Genomic DNA, 9225 nt, shown 5'->3' with positions numbered 1-9225 from the left:
CTTTCTCCTCTATCAATTTCAGTGTCTCTGGTTTTATGTGGAGGTCTTTGATCCACTTAGACTTGAGCTTTGTACAAGGAGATAAGAATGGATCAATTCGTATTCTTCTGCATACTATCAGCCAGTTGTGCCAGCATCATTTGTTGAAAATGCTATCTTTTTTCTACTGGATGGTTTTAGCACCTTTGTCAAAGATCAGGTAACCATAGGTGTGTGGGTTCATTTCTGGGTCTTCAGTTCTGTTCCATTGATCTACCTGTCTGTCCCTGTTCCAGTACCATGAAGTTTTTATCACAATTGCTCTCTAGTACAGCTTGAGGTCAGGCGTGGTAATTCCCCCTTAGGTTCTTTTATTGTTGAGAATAGTTTTTGCTATCCTAGGTTTTTTTATTCTTCCAGATGAATTTGCAAATTGCCCTTTCTAATTCAGTGAAGAATTGAGTTGGAATTTTGATGGGGAGTGCCTTTAATTTGTAGATTGTTTTTGGCTGGATAGCCATTTTTACTATATTAATCCTGCTGATCCATGAGCATGGGAGATCTTTCCATTTTTTTGAGATCTTTTCCTATTTCTTTCTTCAGAGACTTGAAGTTTAAAAAAAGAATACAATAAGCTGTTTTGCATTAGTTCCAAAGTTGAAAAATTCCAGGCTACCATAATTTATGTTGTGTATGCATACCTGTATGCTTGTGGAGGTCAGCGGATAAGTATGAATGTTGTTTCTCAGATACTAGCAATTGTTTTTAGAGACAGGGTCCCTCCCTTACCTGGCACTTGCCAAATAGACTAGCTGGCCCTCAAACCCCATGGATCTGATTGTTCATGGATGGGCTTACTAACATGTGCTGCCAAGTCTAGCAGTTTTTAGTGCATGTTCTGGGAATCAAACTCTGGTCCTCACTCTAGCAAGGCAAGCACATTCTCTACTGAGCTACCATCCTAGTTTAAATCATTAATGTTTTAAAATGTTTATTTCAAAGTTTCCTCTGAAGGTATTTCAGTACAACTTAGAAATTGTAATTGTCGGTAAGAAAGATCAAATTACATTTGAAGACCATTATCTGCTAGGAAAGACTCCACCTATGCAATGATGAATTTACTGATGATATATAACTATATGAAAAACAAACTGAAAATATTTCTAAAATCATTAAATATCTTAATATTTCTATAATTTAAGTAAAACAGAAAAAGAAACTGCCTCCAGATTTTATCGGCAATATTCCCTGGGGATGAAATGAAATAGATAATTTGTACAAAAAGAGAATATGGGGCTGAAGGGATGGCTGAGCAATCAATTGCAGTGGTTGGTTTGCTAGAGATGGGTTTTGTTCTTAGCACCCACGACAGCTTATGCTATCTGTGGGAAGTCCCAGTGGATTTGACACACACTTCTGGTGTCTGTGGATACCAAGCTTATGTGGTGATATACATGCAGAGAAAACACTTATCCACATAAAAATAAGTAAAATAATCTTTAAGTAGAAAATAAAAATATAAATATATGAAATGGGTCTTAGTAAAAATATAACAAAATATTTAAAAAATAAACAACATGCCATTAGTCCATATACTCAAAAAAGTAGATCAAGTGCAATGTGCTATTATTCAAAATTATTTCCTTTCTATATAGATTAATTCACATTTGTATGTATCACTTTTACAGGATGTCAAAAACAAGGTTCGCACACAATTTAATCTGAAAGTATTATTTGGGTATTGGATAATATACACAGTTTGATTGTGAGAGTCTATCTCTTAGCAAAGACACAGATCTCAGAATTTACATGCGCAAAAATTCCCAACATTATTGTATGTAAAAACACAGTCTCTATTGCTATAGAAAATATTAAGAAGAACAAAAGAAGCGTCTGCTATGTGGGAACACACACAGGGTTAAACGACTCTTTCTCAAAGAAATGTGGACCTAAAATATTCCTAAAGGTCACATGCCATCTCTTCAGCCCATTTAAGGCTTCTGAAATGCCACTCTGAAGTAAAATAACTACCTCTCCAGAAGAGTCATTCCATTAGAGAGCCAACTAACATCAGCACGGAGATAAATGGGGGAAGAGAAAATTGATTTTGCACTTGGGCTGTAAGTGTGGTCAAATGTTACAGGCCAGCACATCAAATAGGATTCGAGAGACATTGTGCCTGGAAAATAATAACAGAAAGGATGTGGTTAAATGCAGTTTAATCATGCGGTCTGCTCTGTTCCATATATCGTGAAATATTTATTTACTCTCTTTTAACAGGCCACGTTCACATGTCGTTTTCCTTTGCTAACAAATGTGTCTCTCTGTTACTACAGCTGAGATGTTATATCCCAACCCATCGGCACTACTGCGCTCAGAGACCAGCTGGTAGGTCTCAAGGGTAACACATCTTTTATTTGACTTAAAATATTGAAATGATATATCCAGAAGATGCGTTAATTAAATTTTTTGAAAATTCCAGGCCAGGTCAAGATAGAAACGTTACTCAGACAGAAAATCATTAAATGATACTTGCTGAAACTATTGAATTCACTGAGTTTTGAAAGTATAGAAAAATATGTACATTCCAACCTTCCATGAATCCCCTGCCTTCTACATGACACTGAAGGGGCTGCCATGTTCAGTGGGGACCCACTATTTCTATTCCTGTGTTTAAGACCTCAGTATGGTCGAATGGAATCAGCCATGATGAATGCCGTGTGCTGGATTCTTTCCTGACTGCACTAAAGAGTCTCTTAGGATAAGCAAGAAACGGTCAATGACATTATTAAAAGCCCCTGTGTACTCTTGGCAGCTTAACAAGGAAGCTGTAGCTACTTTTTTTTCTCCCTCTCTCTCTTTTTTCCCCCTTATAGACATTTAGGGCTTATAGACATTTAGAACGAAATAGCCTTTCTCCAACTATTGCTGAGCAAGTGAACAATTCCTGTGAAGATTGTAGAGTGGGTAAACTTCCAAGAGAGGGGAAAGATTAGAAAATTAAGGTCTTCATTAAAAATGCAGTACATGGCAGCAATGGAAATCCCCTGTGCCTTCCTTCCTGGTAGCTCCTCTCCACCTATGGCTTTCATAATCTTCTAGCACCCATCCATGAGCACAGTGTACTTTATTTTGCTTCCTCATGGAAGACAAGAGATATTTTTGAGGCATGCATGCTGTTCACACATGGTTTTGTGTTTTGGGCTATGATTAGGGCTTCTATTCTGCTATATGGAAAAGACAACTGCAGAGCTCAGCTTCAAATGTAATTTTGAGAGAGTAGGAGATAAAAATCCTATTCTGAAAATGCTCTTACAGAAATGCCACTTTATTTGTTTTTATTTCTGTCTTATTATTGTTCTTCTGGGTTTTATTTTTTGACATTAAAATATAATTACATCATTTCACCCTTCCCTTTCATCCTTCCGAACCCTTCCATATACCACTCCTAGTTCTCTTTCAACTTCATGGACTCTTTTTGTTTTTCAGGAACCCCGCTTTAAATGCTTTGCTCCCAATCTTGTTTTATTAAAATCAAAATTGAGTCTAAGAATTTCAAACACAACACTACTCGCTTGGTTCAGAGTACTGATGACCTGTGGAGTCATGACCCCTTTGCAGGTCAAATGACCCTTTTACACGGGTCATTTGCAAGATAGCCTGAATATCAGATACTTATATTTGAATTGGTAACAGGAACAAAGCTAGAGTTATGAGGTAGTAACAAAATAAAAATTCATGATGGAGGATCACCACAACATGAGGAATTGTATTAAAGGGTCACAGGATCAAGAATGTTGAGGACCACTTATTTTGTGAGTTAATATAAACCTTTCATTGTGAGTTGTTTTCTTTTTAAATTATGTGTATTTATATATGTGTGTTCAGTATAACACTTGAGTGGAAGTTAGAGGACAATTAAAGAGACTAAGTTATCTTGCACAAAGTGGGTTTTATGGATAAAACCATTCTAGGTAGCAAACAATTTTATCTACCGAGTCATCTTAATGGCCTTGAAATGAGATCTTTGCAAGGGATGATGGAATCTCTGTAAATTCTCAAGGTCTTTTTATATGATTCTTTTTCTATTATTTTATTTTATTCATTTATTTACATCCCAAATGATGCTCCCCCTCAAGATACTTCTCTCAGAGAATCCTTTCCACCACCTCTCCCCTCTCCTTTGAGACATACAGTTTTGAACTAGGGTCCATGTTGTATTATATACCTCTGTTAAAACACACACACACACACACACACACACACACACACACACACACACACACACACAAAGTAATGTCTTCTGTATCTAGTATATAGATAATTATTCTCTCAAACTAATATCTGTTGGAGACTCTATGTTATATTTAAATTTTAAGGACTACAAAGATAAGTGATTCATAATTTACTCTTTTATTTCTTTTTCTACAATGATAATGACTCAAATTCTCTGTGTTGCTTGATAATTTTGTCTCTCTCTTCCTTTCTCATCTGTGTGTTCCTTTTCCATTTTCTTTTCAGTTTGTTTACTTCTGTGTTGTTGTATTCAAAGGTTAAGAGGTAGAAATGAATCATTTACCCTGACCGCAGAGATACTGAATGGAGACCTGAGACCTCCTGCCAGTGTCACAAAGACTTTGGATATGGAGCAATCATGGGAAGGGATGCTTTCTGAATTGCCCCAGAGAACTCTCTCCCAAGGACGTTGTTTTTTGGCTATCATCATGTTTTTAACCTTATACAACATCTAAGGAAGCACTAGGCACCCAACATCCATTGCCCTTCCCCTAAGATATTACAGCAGATGAAGTATTTACAGTTTGAGTATCAAGAAGCTATGAGTATGGACTATAGATGAAAAGCAGGTAAACCATAGAATGTTTTTTGAAAAGGAGTAGGTAAAACTTTGTTTCTTTGGTGAAGTTTTTCCTAAATGAGACTCATCTGTGAGTTACCTGGTAATCATGAAAACATATTCTCTACCACCAGGTAGCTTATGCTCACATTGTGTGGAAGGAGAGCAATTGTGAATTATACCAGAAGTGATCATTGTATATATTATTATCCATCTTAAATCTGAAAACTGATAGACAGATAGGCATTTGGAAAGTTACTTTCTCAGTCTTGTGCTAAGTAGCATTTCTAGTCTAGTTATTTTAATCTATTGTATTCCCAGCTGCAAATATTTTATAAATGGTAATTAGATGAGGAGCAACAATATACACTTAGAAACTCATAGTTTGACCACATATCAAGAATATTTATGCTACCTAGATGGAGATTTAAGAGTCTCCCACTACCTATAATTTTGAGGTACTGTTTGCTTCCTCACATAATGTTGTTCCTTGAAGCAATTCTTGTGGGTTCCTGATTTACATAATTTTCATAGCTCATGAATATATATATATATATATATATATATATATATATATATTTCTCTTAAATGTTTAGAATACTGACAACATAGTACTGAGATATAAACTTAAGATGGTTACTTCAGTCCTTTTGCTTCTATAGCTTCCATCTACTGGCACCTTTCATGACTCCATGAGAACATCAAGTTTACAATATATGAAATATGTACTTGAATAACTAAGAAATTGTTCAATGCTTTTGTTCACTTGATGGTCAGTACAATTTTAATATCATATGCCTAAAGCTTTATTTTTAAAGTTTTTATTAGAGTATATTAGTTTTATACAATTATGAGTTTATTATATTAAACATTTGGAAAATATTTTTAATAATATTACTCCTCTATTATCCTCTCATGTTAGCCTCTCTCTGATCCCCTTCATCTTTCCAAATAGTCCCCACTTATTACATCTTTCTTTTCACTTAATTTTTATAGGACTATGGAATATGTCATGGAGGAAAATGTTTTCCCTTCCCCTTTCAACCATTAACCATCTGGAAATACCTAATGATTACCTCTCCCATCTATAACTGAATATCAACAGACCCCATCTTGAACAGATTTTGTCAGGGCCAGAGTTAGTTTTTTTTGGTGTGATAAATACCATGACAAAAAGCAAATTATAGAGGGAAAGGTTCATTTCAGCTTATAGTTGCAGACTATCGTGAAAGGAAATCAAGTGAGAAGCTCAAGGCAAGAACCAGAAGGCAGCAGCTGAAGCAGAGGCAATGGAGTAATGGAGCTTACCAGCTTGTGCCAAAAGCTTGCTCAGTCTACTTTCTTTTAAGACACAGGGCCACTTTTCCAGGAGTAGATGATGCTGTTAGTAATGGGCATAAACAGATATCTAATAATAATTGGTTGGCTCACCTAAGCCATAAGGAACAGGTTGAAGAACTTTAAACATAAAATGTTCTTTTCACAGGGATTTCCATCACCTTGGATTCCTTTCAAGATATTTTTAGTCTTTATTTTCATAATCTTAAGAGCTAGGATAGCAGAGTGGTAGAAGAACCAGCTCTAAATTTGTTATTCTGTAAATGCCAGCCTTATTCCTGACAATTACCAAATGTGAAGGTGGTCAACATTTCAATACTGTTTTATAATATGTAAATCAGAATAATACGCACATAGGATTCTGTATATTTATTTTATAATTTTCTACCCAAATACATTGACCTTAAAGCATTATGTATGAAGATTAAACAATCACTGATGCTATGTAGACTGATGGCTACTACTGAAGAGAAAATACGCTTTGTGTGATGCTTGTGTGATGGTTTAGTGTGGATCCAGCTATGAGGTTGGCAGTGTTATTATTTTTTTTGATGTCTTCACTTATCCCACAAATATTTATTGACTTTCCACTACCATATTGTAAAATGTTAAACATAGAACATCCCACAAATTGTAGCCCTTGACATTTAAAAGATTTTTTTGCCTAGAAAGGTACATAGCCAATAAAACAGAAAATTCTTCATACACAGTTCTAGGTGATGGGGTAGAGGAAATATATTACCTAACATGGCAACATCCTAAAGGTTGGGATGAGAAAGAGGAGCTTAAGCAGAGTCTTGCCTAATAAGCAGTAAACTTGAAAAAAAGGCCATGAATAAAGAGTCTTAGAAATAAATCTGAAGGGGTAATGTTTGGCCAGATTGAACAGTTCATACGTTATTTGAACAGTGTTCTTTGGTAGAAGGGTATTTGACATTAAGTTTTAATTATTACCTTGACTGGTTTGAGAAATATCTAGATTAATAAAGTATACTTCTCGGTTTGTCTGTTAGAGTACTATTAAAAATGATCGAGTAAAGTAGGAAGACATCCTGGATGTTGGCTGACTTAATAAGTTGAGACAATGCTGGACTAAAGTCATAAATGAGAGGAAATCTAATAGGTTAGACATAGACCCTTTGGTTCTTGACAATGAGAGGGCGATGGTGGTGCTCTACTGTGTCCTCTTTTGTTTGTTTGTTTTTGTTTTTTTTTCAATTTTTATTAGGTATTTGCTTCATTTACATTTCAAATGCTATTCCCAAAGTCCCCTATACCCTCCCACCCCCCATGCTTCCCTACTAACCCACTCCATGATGCTCTGCTTCATTTTAGCTCTACAAATACAAGCAAAGTAGTTATGGACCACAACCTTTAAAATTAGTCACCAAAAATAAACAAATAAATCTTTACTCCTTTAAATAGTTTTAAGTATTTGTCCCAACAGCATGAAACCTAATACACACAATAGTTAGAAGGTATTGTTGTGTTGTGAGTCCCTGATAATTTGACTCAATATATTCAGAACTCGTTAGTGGAATGAATCTGGAAAGATGTAAAGAAGCATGCTAGAAAAATGTTGACTACTACATGAGGAATTTAGTGGACGATTGTGGCAGGAATTCAGAAGACCAAACTTTTGAAAAACATGTAGCATACAAAGACAGGGTTCAATATGTTCCAGATGGAATAAAGTCCTGATAACTGGACTTGAAGATATGTGTGTTACATTTTATCAAAACAAACAACAGATCACAGCTTCTGGGAAAGATCCCATTTCTGGTTCCAGTCGTCCAGCACCTTTCCCGCCTGAGGAGGGGTGTCCACCCAGGAGCAGTCTCAAGGCCTGAACCAGTAGGAGGGCCATCTTTGATCCAGTGCACTCCCAGGGAGGGGGAAGCCTGCAGAAGGGACACAGCTTCTGGGAAGGATCCTGTTTCTGGCTCCAATCACCCAGCACCTTTCCCGCCCGAGGAGGGGTGAACGCCCAGGAGGAGTCTCAAGGCCTGAGCCAGCATGAGAGCCATCTTTGCTCCGGTAAGGCTCCAGTCTGCGCTAGCAAGAGTGTGGACCACAGAAGCTACACAGCTTCGGGATAGACAGAAGCAACCTAACTTCTGGGACAGACTGTTTCAGGCTCCAGAAATCTGGGCACCTTCCTCGCCAGAGGAAAGGTGGCCACCTGTGAGGACTCTGTCTGATGGAGCAGGTGAGAGAGTCATATGGTGTCCAGGATCCCTCAGTGGCTAGTCTGTGTAGGTGAGTGAATAAACTGCAGAGGCAACACATCTTCTGGGCACAGGCCCTGTTTTCGGACTACATCTTCAGCAAGGAGGCAGATCTGAACGCCAGACCTCTGTGCACCTTCCCTGATAGAGGAGAGCTTGGCTGCAGAGAGTAATCTGACCACTGAGACCCAGGAGAGAGCTCAACTCCCAGGACTGCTGACAGAGGCTAACAGAATCACAGGATGAACCAGCTCCAACCCAGAGACAACTATAACGAATAACTCCAGGGATCACCAGATGGCGAAAGGCAAATGTAGGAATCTTACTAACAGAAACCAAGACCATTCACTATCATCAGAACCTACCACTCCCACCTCAGTCAGTCCAAATACCCCAATACACCCTAAAAGCAAGAATCGTATTTAAAAGCGTACCTCATGATGTTGGTAGAGGACTTAAAGAAGGGCATTATTAAAGAAATGCAGGAGAATGCCACTAAAGAGAAACAAGTCCTTAAAGAAAAACAGGAGAATACTTCTAAAGAGGTAGAAGTCCTTAAAGAGAGAGAGGAGAACAGTAACAAGCAGGTGATGGAATTGAACAAAACCATCCAAGACCCCAAAAAAAGGAAATAGAAGCAATAAAGAAAACCCCAAATGCAACAACTCTGGAGATAGAAATCCTAGGAAAGAAATCAGTAACCATAGATGTGAGCATCAGCAATAGAATACAGGAGATAGAAGAGAGAATCTCATCTGCAGAAGATAACATAGAGAACATGGGTACAACAATGAAAGACAATGCAAAATGCAAAAAGATCCTAAC

Source organism: Mus pahari, chromosome 2, assembly GCF_900095145.1.
Source record: "Mus pahari chromosome 2, PAHARI_EIJ_v1.1, whole genome shotgun sequence".
Classification (NCBI taxonomy): Eukaryota; Metazoa; Chordata; class Mammalia; order Rodentia; family Muridae; genus Mus; species Mus pahari.
The sequence above is the reverse complement of the archived record's forward strand: the minus strand, read 5'-3'. Positions refer to the sequence as shown.